Source organism: Arachis hypogaea, chromosome 13, assembly GCF_003086295.3.
Source record: "Arachis hypogaea cultivar Tifrunner chromosome 13, arahy.Tifrunner.gnm2.J5K5, whole genome shotgun sequence".
Classification (NCBI taxonomy): Eukaryota; Viridiplantae; Streptophyta; class Magnoliopsida; order Fabales; family Fabaceae; genus Arachis; species Arachis hypogaea.
This window is the reverse complement of record NC_092048.1, coordinates 25,240,681-25,264,670: the sequence shown is the minus strand read 5'-3', so window position 1 is coordinate 25,264,670 and position 23,990 is coordinate 25,240,681. Positions and strand designations below refer to the sequence as shown.

The 23,990-nt window shown below is 37.4% G+C and overlaps 3 non-coding genes across 3 annotated transcripts; 1 reads left to right on the top strand and 2 right to left on the bottom strand.

Annotated features, from left to right (window-relative positions):
* Nucleotides 1–1,728: 1,728 nt before the first annotated feature.
* Nucleotides 1,729–1,836, bottom strand: LOC112739762 (small nucleolar RNA R71). Its single transcript, XR_003170701.1, has one exon. It is a non-coding gene; the product is annotated as a small nucleolar RNA R71 (small nucleolar RNA).
* Nucleotides 1,837–9,930: 8,094 nt separating this feature from the next.
* On the bottom strand, nucleotides 9,931–10,038 carry LOC112739761 (small nucleolar RNA R71). The gene has a single exon (XR_003170699.1). It is a non-coding gene; the product is annotated as a small nucleolar RNA R71 (small nucleolar RNA).
* Nucleotides 10,039–18,130: 8,092 nt separating this feature from the next.
* On the top strand, nucleotides 18,131–18,238 carry LOC112738729 (small nucleolar RNA R71). The gene has a single exon (XR_003169672.1). It is a non-coding gene; the product is annotated as a small nucleolar RNA R71 (small nucleolar RNA).
* The last annotated feature ends 5,752 nt before the right edge of the window (nucleotides 18,239–23,990 follow it).

Genomic DNA, 23,990 nt, shown 5'->3' with positions numbered 1-23,990 from the left:
TTCGAAAACTCATGCATGTGTTCTTCATGATCTTCAAGTTGTTCTTGACAAGTCTTCTTGTTTGATCTTCATATTTTCTTGTTTTGTGTCTTTTGTTGTTTTTCATATGCATTTTTGCATTCATAGTGTCTAAACATGAAAAATCTCTAAGTTTGGTGTCTTGCATGTTTTTTCTTTTCTTAAAAATTTTCAAAAATAAGTTCTTGGTGTTCATCTTGACATTCAAAGTGTTCTTGCATGCATCTTTTGTTTTGATTCATAATTTTTATGTTATGTGTCATTTTTGTGTTTTTCTCTTTCATCATTAAAAATTCAAAAATAAAAAAAATATCTTTCCCTTTTTCACTCATAAATTTTCGAAAATTTGAGTTGACTTTTTCAAAACTTTTTAAAATTTAGTTGTTTCTTATGAGTCAAATCAAATTTTCAATTTAAAATTTCAAATCTTTTTCAAAAATCAAATCTATTTCATTTTTCTTTTATGATTTTCGAAAATTTCAAATTGATTTTCAAAATCTTTTTCTTTCATATTTTCAAAAATTAATGCTAACAATTAATGTGATTGATTAAAAAATTTTAAGTTTGTTACTTGCCTAGTAAGAAAGATTCAATCTTTAAACTCTAGAATCATATCTTTTTAGTTTCTTGTTAGTCAGATAATCAACTTTGATTTCAAAATCAAATCTTTTTAAATTTCTTTTTCAAATCTTTTTCAAAATAAGTTTCAATCACATCTTTTTAAAATCAATTTCAAAATCTTTTCTAACTTCTTTTCTAACTTCCTATCTTTTAAAAATTTAATTTTCAAATCTTTTTCAAACCAATCCTATCTTTTTGTTTCAATCATATCTTTTTCAAAACTACCTAACTAACTCTCTATCTCTAATTTTCGAAAATCACCTTCCTCTATTTCAAATTCCTTTTTAATTAATTAATTGTTTTTAATTTAATTTAATTTAATTTTTCTTTTTTTAATTTTCGAATTCTAACCTTAATTTTAAATTAAAAACAAAAATATTTTTATTTTAATTTATTTAATCTCTTTCTAATTATTTTATTTATCTACTAACACTTCTCTTCTTCTTAAAAATTCGAACCCTCTCCCTCTTTCTGTGTTCGAATTTCTTTTCTTCTTACACTCACATAAAGGAATCTCTATACTGTGACATAGAGGATTCCTCTTCTTTGCTGTTTTCTTCTTTTTCATATGAGCAGGAACAAGGATAAGAACATTCTTGTTGAAGCTGATCCTGAACCTGAAAGGACTCTGAAGAGGAAGCTAAAGCACAACTCTTTGGAGAAAATCTGATAGAACTTTTTGAAAAAGAAGGAGACATGGCCGAAAATAATAATAATGCAAGAAAGATGCTTGGTGACTTTACTGCACCAAATTCTAATTTACATGGAAGAAGCATCTCAACCCCTGCCATTGGAGCAAACAATTTTGAGCTGAAACCTCAATTAGTTTCTCTGATGCAACAGAATTGCAAGTTTTATGGACTTCCATCCGAAGATCCCTTTCAGTTCTTAACTGAATTCTTGCAGATCTGTGATACTGTTAAGACCAATGGGGTTGATCCCGAGGTCTACAGGCTTATGCTTTTTCCATTTGCTGTAAGAGACATAGCTAGAATATGGTTGGACTCTCAACCTAAAGACATTCTGAACTCTTAGGATAAGCTGGTCATGGCTTTCTTAGCCAAGTTCTTTCCTCCTCAAAAGCTTAGCAAGCTTAGAGTGGATGTTCAAACCTTCAAACAAAAAGAAGGTGAATCCCTCTATGAAGCTTGGGAGAGATACAAGGAACTGACCAAAAAGTGTCCTTCTGACATGCTTTCAGAATGGACCATCCTGGATATATTCTATGATGGTCTGTCTGAATTATCAAAGATGTCATTGGACCATTCTGCAGGTGGATCTATTCACCTAAAGAAAACGCCTGTAGAAGCTCAGAAACTCATTGACATGGTTGCAAATAACCAGTTCATGTACACTTCTGAAAGGAATCGTGTGAGTAATGGGACGCCTCAGAGGAAGGTAGTTCTTGAAATTGATACTCTGAATGCCATATTGGCTCAGAATAAAATATTGACTCAGCAAGTCAATATGATCTCTCAGAGTCTGAATGGATTGAAGGAATCATCCAACAGTACTAAAGAGGCATCTTCTAAAGAAAAAGCTTATGATCCTGAGAACCCTGCCATAGCAAAGGTGAATTACATGGGTGAACCCTATGGAAACACCTATAATCCCTCATGGAGAAATCATCCAAATTTCTCATGGAAGGATCAACAAAAGCCTTAACAAGGCTTTAATAATGGTGGAAGAAACAGGTTTAGCAATAGCAAGCCTTTTCCATCATCCACTCAGCAACAGACAGAGAATTCTGAGCAGAATCCATCTAGCTTAGCAAATATAGTCTCTGATCTATCTAAGGCCACTGTAAGTTTCATGAATGAAATAAGGTCCTCCATTAGAAATTTGGAGACACAAGTGGACCAGCTGAGTAAAAGGGTCACTGAAATTCCTCCTAGTACTCTCCCAAGCAATACAGAAGAAAATCCAAAGAGAGAGTGCAAGACCATAGATTTGACCATCATGGCCGAACCTACAAGGGAGGAGGAGGACACGAATCCTAGTGAGGAAGACCTCTTGGGACGTCCAGTAACCAATAAGGAGTTCCCCTTTGAGGAACCAAAGGAATCTGAGGCTCATCTAGAGACCATAGAGATTCCATTGAACCTCCTTCTGCCCTTCATGAGCTCTGATGAGTATTCTTCCTCTGAAGAGGATGAAGAAATTACTGAAGAGCAAGTTGCTAAGTACCTTGGTGCAATCATGAAGATGAATGCCAAATTATTTGGTAATGAGACTTGGGAAGATGAACTTCCCTTGCTCACCAATGAACTAAATGCATTGGATAGGCAGAAATTGCCTCAAAAGAAACAGGATCCTGGAAAATTCTTAATACCCTGTACCATAGGCACCATGACCTTTGAGAAGGCTCTGTGTGACCTAGGGTCAGGAATAAACTTAATGCCACTCTCTGTAATGGAGAAACTTGGAATCTTTGAGGTACAAGCTGCCAGAATCTCATTAGAGATGGCAAACAACTCAAGAAAACAGGCTTATGGACAAGTAGAGGACGTGTTAGTAAAGGTTGAAGGCCTTTACATCCCTGCTGATTTCATAATCCTTGACACCGGGAAGGATGAGGTTGAATCCATCATCCTTGGAAGACCCTTCTTAGCCACAACAAGAGCTGTGATTGATGTGGATAGAGGAGAGTTAGTCCTTCAACTGAATAAGGACAACCTTGTGTTTAAAACTCAAGGATCTCCTTCTATAACCATGGAGAGGAAGCATGAAAAGCTTCTCTCACTACAGAGTCAACCAAAGCCCCCACAGTCAAACTCTAAGTTTGGTGTTGAACCCCCACATTCAAACTCTAAGTTTGGTATTGGGAGGTCCCAACAATGCTCTGAACATCTGTGAGGCTCCATGAGAGCTCACTGTCAAGCTATTGACGTTAAAGAAGCGCTTATTGGGAGGCAACCCAATGTTATTTGATTATATCTATTTTATTTTCCTTTTGTCATTTCGTGTTTTATTAGGTTGATGATCATGTGAAGTCACAAAAACTACTGAAAAATCAAAAACAGAATGAAAAACAGCTTTAAAAATAGCACACCCTGGAGGAGGAGCAGTCTGGCGTTTAAACGCCAGAAACAAGCATCTGTCTGGCGTTTTACGCCAGAAACAAGCACCAAACTGGCGTTTAACGCCAGAAACAAGCATCTGCCTAGCGTTAAACGCCAGAAACAAGCAGCAGTCTGGCATTAAACGCCAAAATTGCACAGCAAGGGCATTTTACATGCCTAATTGGAGCAGGGATGTTAAGTCCTTGACCCCACAGGATCCCCACATCTTCTTCTCTCCTCTTCATACCTTTTCATAACTCTCTTCCCCAAATACCCTTCACCAATCACCTCCATACCTCTTCCACAACCATCATACAACCCACCTACACCCACCCACTCAAATTCAAACCATCACTCCTTCCTTTTCACACATCACACCCCTTTGGCCGAATTCACATATCTCCCTCCATCTCCTCCATTTTCTTCTTCTTCTACTACTTTCTTTCTTATTTTGCTCGAGGACGAGCAAACCTTCTAAGTTTGGTGTGGTAAAAGCATTGCTTTTTTTTTTCTATAACCATTTATGGCACCTAAGGCCAGAGAAACCTCTAGAAAGAGGAAAGGGAAGACAAAAGCTTCCATCTCTGAGTCATGGGAGATGGAGAGATTCATCTCAAGGGTCCATAGCTCAGTAGTAGAGCATTTGACTGCACATCAAGAGAGCCCACTCATGGACCTCAACAAGAGCATGAGGAAATTCCTCACCATGAAATCCCTGAGATGCCTCAAGGGATGCACTTCCCTCCACAAAACTATTGAGCAAATCAACACTTCCTTAGGAGAATTAAGTTCCAACATAGGACAACTAAGGGTGGAGCACCAAGAGCACTCCATTATCCTCCATGAGATTAGAGAAGATCAAAGAGCTATGAGGGAGGAGCAACAAAGACAAGGAAGAGACATAGAGGAGCTCAAAAGCACCATTGGTTCTTCAAGAAGAGGAAGACGCCACCCTCACTAAGGTGGACTCATTCCTTAATCTCCTTGTCTATTTATTTTATTGTTTTTCAATTTTTGAGCTTTATGTTATATTTATGTTTGTGTCTTTACTATATGATCACTAGTGTCTAAGTGTCTATGCCTTAAAGTTATGAATGTCTTATGAATCCATCACCTTTCTTAAATGAAAAATGTTCTAAAAACAAAAGAACAAGAAGTACATGGTTTCGAATTCATCCTTGAAACTGGTTTAATTATTTTGATGTGGTGACAATACTTTTTATTTTCTGAATGAATGCTTGAATAGTGCATATGTCTTTTGAATTTGTTGTTTATGAATGTTAAATATGTTGGCTCTTGAAGAATAAAGAAAAGGAGACATGTTATTTGATAATCTGAAAAATCATAAAATTGATTCTTGAAGCAAGAAAAAGCAGTGAATACAAAAGCTTGCAAAAAAAAAGAGAAAAGAAAAAAATGGCAAAAAAAAAGAGAAAGAAAAAGAAAAAGCAAGCAGAAAAAGCCAAAAGCTCTTTAAACCAAAAGGCAAGAGCAAAAATCCAGTAACCCTTTAAACCAAAAGGCAAGGGTAAATAAAAAGGATCCAAGGCTTTGAGCATCAGTGGATAGGAGGGCCTAAAGGAATAAAATCCTGGCCTAAGCGGCTAAACCAAGCTGTCTCTAACCATGTGCTTGTGGCGTGAAGGTGTCAAGCCAAAAGCTTGAGACTGAGTGGTAAAAGTCGAGGTCCAAAGCAAAAATAAGAGTGTGCTTAAGAACCCTAGACACCTCTAATTGGAGACTCTAGCAAAGCTGAGTCACAATCTGAAAAGGTTCACCCAGTTAAGTGTCTGTGGCATTTATGTATCCGGTGGTAATACTGGAAAACAAAGTGCTTAGGGCCACGGCCAAGACTCATAAAGTAGCTGTGTTCAAGACTCAACATACTGAACTAGGAGAATCAATAACACTATCTGAATTCTGAGTTCCTATAGATGCCAATTATTCTGAACTTCAATGGATAAAGTGAGATGCCAAAACTATTCAAGAGGCAAAAAGCTACAAGTCCCGCTCATCTGAGTGGAGCTAAGTTTCATTGATATTTTGGAATTTATAGTATATTCTCTTCTTTTTATCCTATTTAATTTTCAGTTGCTTGGGGACAAGCAACAATTTAAGTTTGGTGTTGTGATGAGCGGATAATTTATACGCTTTTTGGCATTGTTTTTACATAGTTTTCAGTATAATTTAGTTAGCTTTTAGTATATTTTTATTAGTTTTTAATTAAAAATCACATTTCTGGACTTTACTATGAGTTTGTGTATTTTTCTGTGATTTCAGGTATTTTCTGGCTGAAATTGAGGGACTTGAGCAAAAATCAGATTCAGAGGCTGAAGAAGGACTGCAGATGCTGTTGGATTCTGACCTCCCTTCGCTCAAAGTGAATTTTCTGGAGCTACAGAACTTCAAATGGTGCGCTCTCAATTGCATTGGAAAGTAAACATCCAGCGCTTTCCAGAAATATATAATAGTCCATACTTTGCCCAGGTTTAGACGACGCAAACTGGCATTCAACGCCAGTTCCATGTTGCATTCTGGAGTTAAACGCCAGAAATAGGTTGCAAAGTGGAGTTAAACGCCAGAAACAGGTTACAAACTGGCGTTCAACTCCAAGAGAAGCCTCTACACGTGTAAAGCTCAATGCTCAGCCCAAGCACACACCAAGTGGGCCCCGGAAGTGGATTTCTGTATCATTTACTTATTTCTGTAACCCTAGTAACTAGTTTAGTATAAATAGGACTTTTTACTATTGTATTTACATCTTTAGAACATCTTTAGTTTCATCTTTAGATCAAGTTTGGGGGCTGGCCATTTGGCCATGCCTGAACCTTCATCACTTATGTATTTTCAACGGTAGAGTTTCTACACACCATGGATTAAGGTGTGGAGCTCTGCTGTTCCTCATGAATTAATACAAAGTACTATTGTTTTTCTATTCAATTCAAGCTTATTCCGATTCTAAGATATTCATTCGCACCTCAATATGAATGTGATGATCGTGACAGTCATCATCATTCCCAACCTATGAACGCGTGCCTGACAACCACTTCCGTTCTACCTTAGATTGAATGAGTATCTCTGGGATTCCTTAATCAGAATCTTCGTGGTATAAGTTAGAATCCATGGACGGCCATTCTTCAGATCCGAAAAGTCTAAACCTTGTCTGTGGTATTCCGAGTAGGATCTGGGAAGGGATGGCTGCGACGAGCTTCAAACTCGCGAGTGCTGGGCGTAGTGACAGACGCAAAAGGATCAATGGATCCTATTCCAGTATGATCGAGAACTGACAGATGATTAGCCATGCAGTGACAGCGCATTGGACCATTTTCACTGAGAGGACAGGATGTAGCCATTGACAACGGTGATGCCTAACAAACAGCTTGCCATAGAAAGGAGTATGAATTATTGGATGAAGACAACAGGAAAGCAGAGATTCAGGAGGAACGAACGCATCTCTATACGCTTATCTGAAATTCTCACCAATGAATTACATAAGTATCACTATCTTTATTTTATATTTTATTTATCTTTTAATTATCAAATATCCATAACCATATGAATCTGCCTGACTGAGATTTGCAAGATGACCATAGCTTACTTCAAGCCGACAATCTCCGTGGGATCGACCCTTACTCATGTAAGGTTTATTACTTGGACGACCCAGTGCACTTGATGGTTAGTTGTGTGAAGTTGTGACAAAGAACTAAGATTATAAACGTGCGTATTAAATTTTAGCGCCGTTACCAAGGAATGAACCGTCACGATTTCCGCGCACCAAGTTTTTGGCGCCGTTGTCGGGGATTGTTCGAGTTTGGACAACTGACGGTTCATCTTGTTGCTCATATTAGGTAATTTTATTTTAATTTTAAGCTTTTTGTTTTTATTATTCTTATTTTTGAAAAAATAAAAAATAAAATATAAATATTTTCAAAAATATATTTTTATTCAGAATTTTTAAGAATGAATTCTAGTGTTTCATGATGATCTATTGAATCCTGGCTGGCTGTAAGCCATGTCTAATCTTTTGGACCGGGGTTTTAACTTATCATCACAAGAGCTTGTTGATCTTCACCGATTTGGCAGTTGCACACATAGTTGTTGTATACGTGGGAGGTATCAATATCTACTGAAGCTTGGCTGGCCATTGGCCATGTCTAGTGTTTTGGACCGGAGCTTTCACTGAAAGCTTGGCTGGCTAGTAAGCCATGTCTAATTCCTGGATTGGAGCTTTAGACTAACATTGCAAGATTCCTGGAATTCTCATTAAAAATTTTGAAATCCTTATTTTCTTTTTCAAAATAATTTTCAAAAAATACAAAAAAATTTAATAAAATCATAAAAAAACCAAAAATATTTTGTGTTTCTTGTTTGAGTCTTGAGTCAAATTTTAAGTTTGGTGTCAATTGCATGTTTTTAAAATTTGTGCATTTTTCGAAAACTCATGCATGTATTCTTCATGATCTTCAAGTTGTTCTTGACATGTCTTCTTGTTTGATCTTCATATTTTCTTGTTTTGTAGCTTTTGTTGTTTTTCATATACATTTTTGCATTCATAGTGTCTAAACATGAAAAATCTCTAAGTTTGGTGACTTGCATGTTTTTTCTTTTCTTAAAAATTTTCAAAAATAAGTTCTTGGTGTTCATCTTGACATTCAAAGTGTTCTTGATGTTTATCTTGACATTCATAGTGTTCTTGCATGCATCTTTTGTTTTGATTCATAATTTTTATGTTATGTGTCATTTTTGTGTTTTTCTCTTTCATCATTAAAAATTCAAAAATAAAAAAATATCTTTCCCTTTTTCACTCATAAATTTTCGAAAATTTGAGTTGACTTTTTCAAAACTTTTTAAAATTTAGTTGTTTCTTATGAGTCAAATCAAATTTTCAATTTAAAATTTCAAATCTTTTTCAAAAATCAAATCTTTTTCATTTTTCTTTTATGATTTTCGAAAATTTCAAATTGATTTTCAAAATCTTTTTCTTTCATATTTTCAAAAATTAATGCTAACAATTAATGTGATTGATTCAAAAATTTTAAGTTTGTTACTTGCCTAGTAAGAAAGATTCAATCTTTAAACTCTAGAATCATATCTTTTTAGTTTCTTGTTAGTCAAGTAATCAACTTTGATTTCAAAATCAAATCTTTTTAAATTTCTTTTTCAAATCTTTTTCAAAATAAGTTTCAATCACATCTTTTTAAAATCAATTTCAAAATCTTTTCTAACTTCTTTTCTAACTTCCTATCTTTTAAAAATTTAATTTTCAAATCTTTTTCAAACCAATCCTATATTTTTGTTTCAATCATATCTTTTTCAAAACTACCTAACTAACTCTCTATCTCTAATTTTCGAAAATCACCTTCCTCTTTTTCAAAATTCCTTTTTAATTAATTAATTGTTTTTAATTTAATTTAATTTAATTTAATTTTTCTTTTTTTAAATTTTCGAATTCTAACCTTAATTTTAAATTAAAAACAAAAATATTTTTATTTTAGTTTATTTAATTTTCGAAATTCTTCCCCCCCCCCCTCATCTCTTTCTAATTATTTTATTTATCTACTAACACCTCTCTTCTTAAAAATTCGAACCCTCTCCCTCTTTCTGTGTTCGAATTTTTTTTCTTCTTACACTCACATAAACGAATCTCTATACTGTGACATAGAGGATTCCTCTTCTTTGCTGTTTTCTTCTTTTTCATATGAGCAGGAACAAGGATAAGAACATTCTTGTTGAAGCTGATCCTGAACCTGAAAGGACTCTGAAGAGGAAGCTAAGGGAAGCTAAAGCACAACTCTCTGGAAAAATTCTGACAGAACTTTTTGAAAAAGAAGGAGACATGGCCGAAAATAATAATAATGCAAGGAAGATACTTGGTGACTTTACTACACCAAATTCCAATTTACATGGAAGAAGCATCTCAACCCCTGCCATTGGAGCAAACAATTTTGAGCTGAAACCTCAATTAGTTTCTCTGATGCAACAGAATTGCAAGTTTTATGGACTTCCATCCGAAGATCCCTTTCAGTTCTTAACTGAATTCTTGCAGATCTGTGATACTGTTAAGACCAATGGGGTTGATCCCGAGGTCTACAGGCTTATGCTTTTCCCATTTGCTGTAAGAGACAGAGCTAGAATATGGTTGGATTCTCAACCTAAAGACAGCCTGAACTCTTGGGATAAGCTGGTCATGGCTTTCTTAGCCAAGTTCTTTCCTCCTCAAAATCTTAGCAAGCTTAGAGTGGATGTTCAAACCTTCAAACAAAAAGAAGGTGAATCCCTCTATGAAGCTTGGGAGAGATACAAGGAACTGACCAAAAAGTGTCCTTCTGACATGCTTTCAGAATGGACTATCCTGGATATATTCTATGATGGTCTATCTAAATTATCAAAGATGTCATTGGACCATTCTGCAGGTGGATCTATTTACCTTAAGAAAACGCCTACAGAAGCTCAAAAACTCATTGACATGGTTGCAAATAACCAGTTCATGTACACTTCTGAAAGGAATTCTGTGAGTAATGGGACGCCTCAGAGAAAGGGAGTTCTTGAAATTGATACTCTGAATGCCATATTGGCTCAGAATAAAATATTGACTCAGCAAGTCAATATGATCTCTCAGAGTCTGAATGGATTGAAGGAATCATCCAACAGTACTAAAGAGGCATCTTCTGAAGAAGAAGCTTATGATCCTGAGAACCCTGCAATAGCAGAGGTGAATTACATGGGTGAACCCCATGAAAATACCTATAATCTCTCATGGAGAAATCATCCAAATTTCTCATGGAAGAATCAACAAAAGCCTCAACAAGGCTTTAATAATGGTGGAAGAAACAGGTTTAACAATAGCAAGCCTTTTTCATCATCCACTCAGCAACAGACAGAGAATTCTGAGCAGAATCCATCTAGCTTAGCAAATATAGTCTCTGATCTATCTAAGGCCACTGTAAGTTTCATGAATGAAACAAGGTCCTCCATTAGAAATTTGGATGCACAAGTGGGCCAGCTGAGTAAAAGGGTCACTGAAATTCCTCCTAGTACTCTCCCAAGCAATACAGAAGAAAATCCAAAGAGAGAGTGCAAGACCATAGATTTGACCATCATGGCCGAACCTACAAGGTAGGAGGAGGACGCGAATCCTAGTGAGGAAAACCTCCTGGGACGTCCAGTGACCAATAAGGAGTTCCCCTTTAAGGAACCAAAGGAATCTGAGGCTCATCTAGAGACCATAGAGATTCCATTGAACCTCCTTCTGCCCTTCATGAGCTCTGATGAGTATTCTTCCTCTGAAGAGGATGAAGAAATTACTGAAGAGCAAGTTGCTAAGTACCTTGGTGCAATCCTGAAGCTGAATGCCAAATTATTTGGTAATGAGACTAGGGAAGATGAACCTCCCTTGCTCACCAATGAACTAAATGTATTGGATAGGCAGAAATTACCTCAAAAGAAACAGGATCCTGGAAAATTCTTAATACCCTGTACCATAGGCACCATGACCTTTGAGAAAGCTCTGTGTGACCTGGGGTCAGGAATAAACATAATGCCACTCTCTGTAATGGAGAAACTTGGAATCTTTGAGGTACAAGCTGCCAGAATCTCATTAGAGATGGCAGACAACTCAAGAAAACAGGCTTATGGACAAGTAGAGGACGTGTTAGTAAAGGTTGAAGGCCTTTACATCCCTACTAATTTCATAATCCTAGACACTGAGAAGGATGAGGATGAATCCATCATCATTGGAAGATCCTTCCTAGCCACAGCAAGAGCTGTGATTGATGTGGATAGAGGAGAGTTAGTCCTTCAACTGAATAAAGACAACCTTGTGTTTAAAACTCAAGGATCTCCTTCTGTAACCATGGAGAGGAAGCATGAAAAGCTTCTCTCACTGCAGAGTCAACCAAAGCCCCCACAGTCAAACTCTAAGTTTGGTGTTGGGAGGCCACAACCAAACTCTAAGTTTGGTGTTGAACCCCCACATTCAAACTCTAAGTTTGGTATTGGGAGGTCCCAACAATGCTCTGAACATCTGTGAGGCTCCATGAGAGCTCACTGTCAAGCTATTGACGTTAAAGAAGCGCTTATTGGGAGGCAACCCAATGTTATTTGATTATATCTATTTTATTTTCCTTTTGTCATTTCGTGTTTTATTAGGTTGATGATCATGTGAAGTCACAAAAACTACTGAAAAATCAAAAACAGAATGAAAAACAGCTTTAAAAATAGCACACCCTGGAGGAGGAGCAGTCTGGCGTTTAAACGCCAGAAACAAGTATCTGTCTGGCGTTTTACTCCAGAAACAAGCACCAAGCTGGCGTTTAACGCCAGAAACAAGCATCTGCCTGGCGTTAAACTCCAAAAACAAGTAGCAGTCTGGCGTTAAACGCCAGAATTGCACAGCAAGGGCATTTTACACGCCTAATTGGAGCAGGGATGTTAAGTCCTTGACCCCACTTGATCTGTGGATCCCACAGGATCCCCTCAAGATCTGTGGACCCCACAGGATCCCCACATCTTCTTCTCTCCTCTTCATACCTTTTCATAACTCTCTTCCCCAAATACCCTTCACCAATCACCTCCATACCTCTTCCACAACCATCATACAACCCACCTACACCCACCCACTCAAATTCAAACCATCACTCCTTCCTTTTCACACATCACACCCCTTTGGCCGAATTCACATATCTCCCTCCATCTCCTCCATTTTCTTCTTCTTCTACTACTTTCTTTCTTCTTTTGCTCGAGGACGAGCAAACCTTCTAAGTTTGGTGTAGTAAAAGCATTGCTTTTTTGTTTTTCCATAACCATTTATGGTACCTGGTGCACGAAATTGTGATCTCAGGCGCGGCGCCAAAAACTCTGTACGCACGTCTTAATAAATCGTTTTTCATTCACAACTTCGATACAACTAACCAGCAAGTGCACTGGGTCGTCCAGGTAATAAACCTTACGTGAGTAAGGGTCGATCCCACGGAGATTGTTGGTATGAAGCAAGCTATGGTCACCTTGTAAATCTCAGTCAGGCGGATATCAAATAGTTATTGAGTTTTCGAAAATAAATAATAAATAAATAGAAAATAAAGATAGAAACACTTATGTATATCATTGGTGAGAATTTCAGATAAAGGTATAGAGATGCTTTCGTCCCTCTGAACTTCTGCTTTCCTGCTGTCTTCATCCAATCAGTCCTACTCCTTTTCATGGCTGGCTTTATGTAAGGACATCACCATTGTCAATGGCTACTTTTCATCCTCTCTGTGAAAATGGTCCGATGCGTTGTCACTGCATGGCTAATCATCTGGAGGCATCACCGTGGGCAATGGCTGCATCCTATCCTCTTGTGAAAATGGTCCAAATGCTCTGTCACAGCACGGCTAATCATCTGAGGTTCTCAATCATACTGGAATAGGATTCACCCTCCTTTTGCGTCTGTCACTACGCCCAGCACTCGCGAGTTTGAAGTTTGTCACAGTCATTCAATCCCAGAATCCTACTTGGAATACCACAGACAAGGTTTAGACTTTCTGGATTCTCATGAATGCCGCCATCAATCTAGCTTATACCACGAAGATTCTGATTAAGAGATCCAAGAGATAATCATCCAATCTAAGGTGGAACGGAAGTGGTTGTCAGGCACGCGTTCGTGGGGGAATGATGATGATTGTCACGTTCATCACATTCATGTTGAAGTGCGAATGAATATCTTAGAAGCGGAATAAGTTGAATTGAATAGAAAAACAGTAGTACTTTGCATTAATTCATGAGGAACAGCAGAGCTCCACACCTTAATCTATGGATTGTAGAAACTCTACCGTAGAAAATACATAAGTGAAAGGTCCAGGCATGGCCGAATGGCCAGCCCCCAAAACGTGATCACAGGATCAAAACTACAATCCAGGATCTTCCAAATATGTCTAATACAATAGTAAAAAGTTCTATTTATAATAAACTAGCTACTAGGGCTTACAGAAGTAAGTAATTGATGCATAAATCCACTTCCGGGGCCCACTTGGTGTGTGCTTGGGCTGAGCTTGAATGTTACACGTGCAAAGGCTCTTTCTGGAGTTGAACGCCAGGTTGTAACGTGTTTCTGGCGTTCAACTCTGGTTCGTGACGTGTTTCTGGCGTTTAACTCCAGACTGCAGCATAGAACTGGCGTTCAACGCCCTTTTGCGTCGTCTAAACTCGGCCAAAGTATGGACTATTATATATTTCTGAAAAGCACTGAATGTCTACTTTCCAACGCAATTAGAAGCGTGCCATTTTGAGTTCTGTAGCTCTAGAAAATCCACTTTGAGTGCAGGGAGGTCAGAATCCAACAGCATCAGCAGTCCTTCTTCAACCTCTGAATCTGATTTTTGCTCAAGTCCCTCAATTTCAGCCAGAAAATACCTGAAATCACAGAAAAACACACAAACTCATAGTAAAGTCCAGAAATATGAATTTAACATAAAAACTAATAAAAACATCCCTAAAAGTAACTAGATCCTACTAAAAACATACTAAAAACAATGCCAAAAAGCGTATAAATTATCCGCTCATCACAACACCAAACTTAAATTGTTGCTTGTCCCCAAGCAACTGAAAATCAAATAGGATAAAAAGAAGAGAATATACTATAAATTCCAAACTATCAATGAAACATAGCTCCAATCAGATGAGCGGGACTTGTAGCTTTTGCCTCTTGAATAGTTTTGGCATCTCACTTTATCCATTGAAGTTCAGAATGATTAGCATCTATAGGAACTCAGAGTTCAGATAGTATTATTAATTCTCCTAGTTCAGTATGATGATTCTTGAACACAGCTATTTTATGAGTCTTGGCCGTGGCCCTAAGCACTTTGTTTTCCAGTATTACCACCGGATACATAAATGCCACAGACACATAATTGGGTGAACCTTTTCAGATTGTGACTCAGCTTTGCTAAAGTCCCCAATTAGAGGTGTCCAGGGTTCTTAAGCACACTCTATTTTTGCTTTGGACCTTGACTTTAACCGCTCAGTCTCAAGTTTTCACTTGACACCTTCACGCCACAAGCACATGGTTAGCGACAGCTTGGTTTAGCCGCTTAGGCCAAGATTTTATTCCTTTAGGCCCTCCTATCCACTGATGCTCAAAGCCTTGGGATCCTTTTTATTTACCCTTGCCTTTTGGTTTTAAGGGTTATTGGGTTTTTGCTCTTGCTTTTGGTTTTAAGAACTTTTGGCTTTTTCTGCTTGCTTTTTCTCTCTTTTTTTTTCTATTTTTTTTCGCTATTTTTTTTCTCTTTTTTTTTCTGCAAGCTTTGTTCTTTGCTGCTTTTTCTTGCTTCAAGAATCATTTTTATGATTTTTCAGATTATCAATTAACATGTCTCTTTGTCATCATTCTTTCAAGAGCCAACATATTTAACATTCATAAACAACAACTTCAAAAGACATATGCACTGTTCAAGCATTCATTCAGAAAATAAGAAGCATTGTCACCACATCAATATAATTAAACTAAGTTCAAGGATAAATTCGAAACTCATGTACTTCTTGTTCTTTTGAATTAAAAACATTTTTCATTTAAGAGAGGTGATGGATTCATAGGACATTCATAACTTTAAGACATAGTTATTAAATACTAATGATCATGTAATAAGACACAAACTTAGATAAGCACTTAACATAAAGAAAACGAAAAACAGAGAATGTAAGAACAAGGAATGAGTCCACCTTAGTGATGGTGGCGTTTCCTTCTTGAGGAACCAATGATGTCCTTGAGCTCTTCTATGTCTCTTCCTTGTCTTTGTTGCTCCTCCCTCATTGCTTTTTGATCTTCTCTAATTTCATGGAGGATGATGGAGTGCTCTTGATGTTCCACCCTTAGTTGCTCCCAATTGTGTGGGGAAAAATGTATCCCCTGAGGTATCTCAGGGATCTCTTGATTTGCAGCCACATGTTCTACCACTGAGCTATAGACCCTTGAGATGAATCTTTCCATCTCCCATGACTCGGAGGTGGAAGCCTTTGTCTTCCCTTCCCCTTTTCTAGAGGTTTCTCCGGTCTTAGGTGCCATCAATGGTAATGGAAAAAAAAAAGCTTATGCTTTTACCACACCAAACTTAGAATGTTGCTCGCCCTCGAGCAAAAGAAGAAAGAATGGAAGAAGAAGAGGAAGATATGGAGGAGATGGAGGGATGTGTGTATGGATGTGAGTGGTGAATGGAAAACAGAAGGGATGACCATGAATGGAGAGAGAGAGGGTGAGGTGGGTGGGGATCCTGTGAGATTCACAGATCCTGAGATGATCATGTGGTGTCTACAGATCCTGAGGTGTCAAGGATTTACATCCCTGCACCCATTAGGCATGTAAAACGCCTTTGCATACAATTCTGGCGTTTAAACGCTGAATTGATGCTTGTTCTGGGTGTTCAGCGCCCAGATGCAGCATATTTCTGGCGTTGAACGCCAGCCAGATGCTTGTTTCTGGCGTTCAGCGCCAGCTCTTCTTCACTGTGCATTTCTGGCGTCTGAAAGCCAGGATGCTGCTTGTTTCTGGCGTTCAATGCCAGAAACATGCTCTGTTCTGGCGTTGAACGCTAGACAGATACTCCTTACTGGCGTTTAAACGCCAGTGAGATCCTCCTCCAGGGTGTGATTTTTCTTCTACTGTTTTTGATTCTGTTTTCAATTTTTATATTTATTTTGTGACTCCACATGATCATGAACCTAATAAAATATGAAAAACAATGAAAATAAAAATTAGATAAATAAAAATTGGGTTGCCTCACAACAAGCGCTTCTTTAATGTCAATAGCTTGACAGTGGGCTCTCATGGAGCTTCACAGATGTTCAGAGCATTGTTGAGACTCCCCGACACCAAACTTAGAGTTTGACTGTGGGGGCTCTGGTTGACTCTGTTTTGAAAGAAGCTTACTGTGCCTCTTTTCCATGTTTACAGAAGGATGACCTTGAGTTTTAAACTCAAGGGAGTCCTCATTCAATTGAAGAACTAGTTCACCTCTGTTAACATCAATCACAGCTCTTGCTGTGGCTAGGAAGGGTCTTCCAAGGATGATGGATTCATCCTCATCCTTCCCAGTATCTAGGACTATGAAATCAGCAGGGATGTAAAGGCTTTCAACCTTTACTAACACGTCCTCTACTTGTCCATAAGCCTGTTTTCTTGAATTGTCTGCCATCTCTAATGAGATTTTAGCAGCTTGCACCCCAAAGATTCCCAGTTTCTCTATTACAGAGAGGGGCATGAGGTTTATCCCTGAACCAAGGTCACACAGAGCCTTTTCAAAGATTATGGTGCCTATGGTACAAGGAATTAGGAACTTTCCAGGATCCTGTTTCTTCTGAGGCAATGTCAGTTGATCCAGATCACTCAGTTCATTGGTGAACAAGGGAGGTTCATCTTTCCAAGTCTCAATACCAAATAATTTGGCATTCAGCTTCATGATTGCACCAAGGTACTTGGTAACTTGCTCCTCAGTAACATTCTCATTCTCTTCAGAAGAGGAATACTCATCAGAGCTCATGAATGGCATATGGAGGTTTAATGGAATCTCTATGGTCTCTAGTTGAGTCTCGGAGTCCTTTGGTTCCTCAGAGGGAAACTCCTTATTGATCACTGGACGTCCCAGGAGGTCTTCCTCCTTGGGATTCACGTCCTCCCCTTCTTCCTTGGATTCGGCCATGATGGTTATATCAATGGCCTTGCACTCTCCTTTTGGATTTTCTTCTGTATTACTTGGGAGAGTACTAAGAAGGATTTCAGTGATCCTTTTACTCAGCTGGCCCACTTGTGCATTCAAATTTCTAATGGAGGACCTTGTTTCATTCATGAAACTCACAGTGGCCTTAGATAGATCAGAGACTAAGTTTGCTAAATTAGAAGTATTTTGTTCAGAGTTCTCTGTCTGTTGCTGAGTGGATGATGGAAAAGGCTTGCTATTGTTAAACCTATTTATTCCACCATTATTAAAGCCTTGTTGAGGCTTTTGATCCTTCCATGAGGGATTTGGATGATTTCTCCATGAGGGATTATAGGTGTTTCCATAAGGTTCACCTAAGTAATTTACCTCTGCTATTGCAGGGTTCTCAGGATCATAGGCCTCTTCTTCAGAAGGCGCCTCTTGAGTACTGTTGGATGCAGCTTGCATTCCATTCAGACTTTGAGAAATCATATTGATTTGCTGAGTCAATATTTTATTCTGAGCCAATATGGCATTCAGAGTATCAATTTTAAGAACTCCCTTCTTCTGAGGCGTCCCATTACTCACAGGATTCCTCTCAGAAGTGTACATGAACTGGTTATTAGCAACCATGTCAATGAGTTCTTGAGCTTCTGCAGGTATTTTCTTTAGGTGAATGGATCCACCTGCAGAAGTATCCAATGACATCTTAGCTAATTCAGACAGACCATCATAAAATATATCCAGGATGGTCCATTCTGAAAGCATGTCAGAAGGACACTTTTTGGTCAGTTGCTTGTATCTCTCCCAAGCTTCGTAGAGGGATTCACCTTCTTTCTGTCTAAAGGTTTGAACATCCATTCTAAGCTTGCTCAGCTTTTGAGGAGGAAAGAACTTGGCTAAGAAAGCCGTGACCAGCTTATCCCAAGAGTTCAGGCTATCTTTGGGTTGAGAGTCCAACCACACTCTAGCTCTGTCTCTTACAGCAAAAGGGAAAAGCATGAGCCTGTAGACTTCAGGATCTACTCCATTAGTCTTAACAGTATCACAGATTTGCAAAAATTCAGTTAAGAACTGAAAAGGATCTTCAGATGGAAGTCCATGAAACTTGCAGTTCTGCTGCATCAGAGAAACTAATTGAGGTTTCAGCTCAAAGTTGTTTGCTCCAATGGTAGGGATGGAGATGCTTCTTCCATGTAAATTGGAATTAGGTGCAGTAAAGTCACCAAGCATCCTCCTTGCATTATTATTATTTTCGGCTGCCATCTCCTCTTCTTGTTCGAAAATTTCTGAAAGGTGCTTGCTGGATTGTTGTAATTTAGCTTCTCTTAGTTTCCTCTTCAGAGTTCTTTTAGGTTCTGGATCTGCTTCAACAAGAATGTTCTTGTCCTTGCTACTGCTCATATGAAAAAGGAGGGACAGAAAAATAATAATAATAGGGATTCTTTTTACCACAGTATAGAGGTCCCTGTGTGAGTAGAAGAAAAGAAGAAGAAAAGAATGTAATGTAAGGAAAGAGACACAAGGGTGAGGAGAGCAGAGATGTGAGATGAAGAGAAGTGTTAGTAGATGAATAAATAAATAGAAGGAGATGAGAGAGAAAGAGAATTTTCGAAAATTATTTTTGAAAAATGGTTAGTGATTTTCGAAAATAGCTTTTGAAAAAGGTTAGTAATTTTCAAAAATTAGGAATAAAATTAAAATCAAAAATTAAAATAATTAGTTAATTAAAAAGAATTTTTGAAAAAAAGGGAGATATTTTCGAAAATTAGAGAGAGAGAGAGAGACTTAGTTAGGTAGTTTTGAAAAAGATAAGAAACAAACAAAAAGTTAGTTAGTTAGTTGAAACAAATTTGAAAATCAATTTTGAAAAGATAAGAAGATAAGAAGTTAGAAAAGATATTTTAAAATCAAATTTTTGAAAAAGATATGATTTTGAAAAAGATAAGATAAAAAGATATTTTTGAAAAGATATGATTGAAATTAGTTTTGAAAAAGATTTGATTTTTAAAATCACAATTAATGACTTGATTCACAAGAAATCACAAGATATGATTCTAGAGCTTAAAGTTTGAATCTTTCTTAGCAAGCAAGTAACAAACTTGAAATTTTTGAATCAAAACATTAATTGATGATGTTATTTTCGAAAATTATGTGATAAAGATAAGAAAAAGATTTTTGAAAAATATTTTTAAAATTTTCAAAAATAACTAAGAAAAATGAAAAAGATTTTATTTTTGAAAAAGATTTTGAAAAAGATAAGATTTTTAAATTAAAAATTTGATTTGACTCATAGAAAACAACTGGATTTTAAAAATTTTTGAAAAAGTCAACTCAAATTTTTGAAATTTATGAGTGAAAAAGGGAAAGATATTTTTTTTATTTTTGAATTTTTAATGATGAAAGAGAAAAACATGAAAATGATGTAATGCATGAAAATTTTGGATCAAAACAATGAATGCATGCAAGAATGCTATGAATGTCAAGATGAACACCAAGAACACTTTGAAGATCATGATGAACATCAAGAACATATTTTTGAAAAATTTTTTATGCAAAGAAAACATGCAAGACACCAAACTTAGAAATCTTTGATGCTTAGACTCTATGGATGCAAAAATGCACATGAGAAACAAGAAAATACACAAAACAAGAAAACATCAAGATCAAACAAGAAGATTTATCAAGAACAACTTGAAGATCATGAAGAACACTATGAATGCATGAATTTTTCGAAAAATGCAAGATGAACATGCAATTGACACCAAACTTAAAATTTGACTCAAGACTCAAACAAGAAACACAAAATATTTTTTATTTTTATGACTTTCTAATTTTTTTTTGTACTTTTCGAAAATTATTTGTGAAAAAGAAAAATAAGGATTCCAAAATTTTTAATATGAATTCAGGAATCTTGCATTCTTAGTCTAAAGCTCCAATCTGAGGGTTAGACATGGCTTAATAGCCAGTCAAGCTTTAGCATATAAATCTTTTGGATCTGGAACAGCAGCAGGTGGATTAGCAATAACTAGCTTGCTCTTGATAATGTTGGGTTGGAATCCCCAGTCCAAATGAATTTAGACATGGCTTTACAGCCAGTCAGGCTTCAACATGCTTCATGAAATACTAGAATTCATTCTTAAAAATTCTGAAGAACATAATAAAAATTTTGAAAAGAATTTTTATTTTTTTTTACGAAAACAGATGAGAAATTTTTGAAAGATTTTTGAAAAATTTTTGAAAATAAAACAAAAAGAAAATTACCTAATCTGAGCAACATGATGAACCGTCAGTTGTCCAAACTCGAACAATCCCCGGCAACGGCGCCAAAAACTTGGTGCACAAAATTGTGATCTCAGGCAACGGCGCCAAAAACTCTGTACGCACGTCTTAATAAATCGTTTTTCATTCACAACTTCGATACAACTAACCAGCAAGTGCACTGGGTCGTCCAAGTAATAAACCTTACGTGAGTAAGGGTCGATCCCACAGAGATTGTTGGTATGAAGCAAGCTATGGTCACCTTGTAAATCTCAGTCAGGCGGATATCAAATAGTTATGGAGTTTTCGAAAATAAATAATAAATAAATAGAAAATAAAGATAGAAACACTTATGTATATCATTGGTGAGAATTTCAGATAAAGGTATAGAGATGCTTTCGTCCCTCTGAAGTTCTGCTTTCCTGCTGTCTTCATCCAATCAGTCCTACTCCTTTCCATGGCTGGCTTTATGTAAGGACATCACCATTGTCAATGGCTACTTTTCATCCTCTCTGTGAAAATGGTTCGATGCGCTGTCACTGCATGGCCAATCATCTGGAGGCATCACCGTGGGCAATGGCTGCATCCTATCCTCTTGTGAAAATGGTCCAAATGCTCTGTCACAGCACGGCTAATCATCTGAGGTTCTCGATCATACTGGAATAGGATTCACCCTCCTTTTGCGTCTGTCACTACGCCCAGCACTCGCGAGTTTGAAGTTCGTCACAGTCATTCAATCCTAGAATCCTACTCGGAATACCACAGACAAGGTTTAGACTTTCCGGATTCTCATGAATGCCGCCATCAATCTAGCTTATACCACGAAGATTCTGATTAAGAGATCCAAGAGATAATCATCCAATCTAAGGTGGAACGGAAGTGGTTGTCAGGCACACGTTCGTGGGGAATGATGATGATTGTCACGTTCATCACATTCATGTTGAAGTGCGAATGAATATCTTAGAAGCAGAATAAGTTGAATTGAATAGAAAAACAGTAGTACTTTGCATTAATTCATGAGGAACAGCAGAGCTCCACACCTTAATCTATGGAGTGTAGAAACTCTACCGTAGAAAATACATAAGTGAAAGGTCCAGGCATGGCCAAATGGCCAACCCCCAAAACGTGATCACAGGATCAAAAATACAATCCAGGATCTTCCAAAGATGTCTAATACAATAGTAAAAAGTTCTATTTATAATAAACTAGCTACTAGGGTTTACAGAAGTAAGTAATTGATGCATAAATCCACTTCCGAGGCCCACTTGGTGTGTGCTTGGGCTGAGCTTGAATGTTACACGTGCAGAGGCTCTTTCTGGAGTTGAACGCCAAGTTGTAACGTATTTCTGGCGTTCAACTCTGGTTCGTGACGTGTTTCTGGCGTTTAACTCCAGACTGCAGCGTAGAACTGGCGTTCAACGCCCTTTTGCGTCATCTAAACTCGGCCAAAGTATGAACTATTATATATTGCTGGAAAGCCCTGGATGTCTACTTTCCAACTCAATTAAAAGCGCGCCATTTTGAGTTCTGTAGCTCCAGAAAATCCACTTTGAGTGCAAAGAGGTCAGAATCCAACAGCATCAGCAGTCCTTCTTCAACCTCTGAATTTGATTTTTGCTCAAGTCCCTCAATTTCAGCCAGAAAATACCTGAAATCAAAGAAAAATACACAAACTCATAGTAAAGTCCATAAATGTGAATTTAACATAAAAACTAATAAAAACATCCCTAAAAGTAACTAGATCCTACTAAAAACATACTAAAAATAATGCCAAAAAGCGTATAAATTATCCGCTCATCAGTACCTAAGGCCAGAGAAACCTCTAGAAAGAGGAAAGGGAAGACAAAAGCTTCCACCTTCGAGTCATGGGAGATGGAGAGATTCATCTCAAGGGTCCATAGCTCAGTAGTAGAGCATTTGACTACACATCAAGAGAGCCCACTCATGGACCTCAACAAGAGCATGAGGAAATTCCTCACCATGAAATCCCTGAGATGCCTCAAGGGATGCACTTCCCTCCACAAAACTATTGGGAGCGAATCAACACTTCCTTAGGAGAATTAAGTTCCAACATGGGACAACTAAGGGTGGAGCACCAAGAGCACTCCATCATCCTCCATGAGATTAGAGAAGATCAAAGAGCTATGAGGGAGGAGCAACAAAGACAAGGAAGAGACATAGAGGAGCTCAAAAGCACCATTGGTTCTTCAAGAAGAGGAAGACGCCACCCTCACTAAGGTGGACTCATTCCTTAATCTCCTTGTCTATTTATTTTATTGTTTTTCGATTTTTGAGCTTTATGTTATATTTATGTTTGTGTCTTTACTATATGATCACTAGTGTCTAAGTGTCTATGCCTTAAAGTTATGAATGTCCTATGAATCCATCACCTTTCTTAAATGAAAAATGTTCTAAAAACAAAAGAACAAGAATTACATGGTTTCGAATTCATCCTTGAAACTGGTTTAATTATTTTGACGTGGTGACAATACTTTTTGTTTTCTGAATGAATGCTTGAACAGTGCATATGTCTTTTGAATTTGTTGTTTATGAATGTTAAATATGTTGGCTCTTGAAGAATAAAGAAAAGGAGACATGTTATTTGATAATCTGAAAAATCATAAAATTGATTCTTGAAGCAAGAAAAAGCAGTGAATACAAAAGCTTGCAAAAAAAAAAGAGAAAAGAAAAAATGGCGAAAAAAAAAGAGAAAGAAAAAGAAAAAGCAAGCAGAAAAAGCCAAAAGCTCTTTAAACCAAAAGGCAAGAGCAAAAATCCAGAAACCCATTAAACCAAAAGGCAAGGGTAAATAAAAAGGATCCAAGGCTTTGAGCATCAGTGGAGAGGAGGGCCTAAAGGAATAAAATCCTGGCCTAAGCGGCTAAACCAAGCTGTCCCTAACCATGTGCTTGTGGCGTGAAGGTGTCAAGCCAAAAGCTTGAGACTGAGCGGTTAAAGTCGAGGTCCAAAGCAAAAAGAAGAGTGTGCTTAAGAACCCTGGACACCTCTAATTGGGAACTCTAGCAAAGTTGAGTCACAATCTAAAAAGGTTCATCCAGTTATGTGTCTGTGGCATTTATGTATCCGGTGATAATACTGCAAAACAAAGTGCTTAGGGCCACGGCCAAGACTCATAAAGTAGCTGTGTTCAAGAATCAACATACTGAACTAGGAGAATCAATAACACTATCTGAATTCTGAGTTCCTATAGATGCCAATCATTCTGAACTTCAATGGATAAAGTGAGATGCCAAAACTATTCAAGAGGCAAAATGCTACAAGTCCCGCTCATCTGATTGGAGCTAAGTTTCATTGATATTTTGGAATTTATAGTATATTCTCTTCTTTTTATCCTATTTGA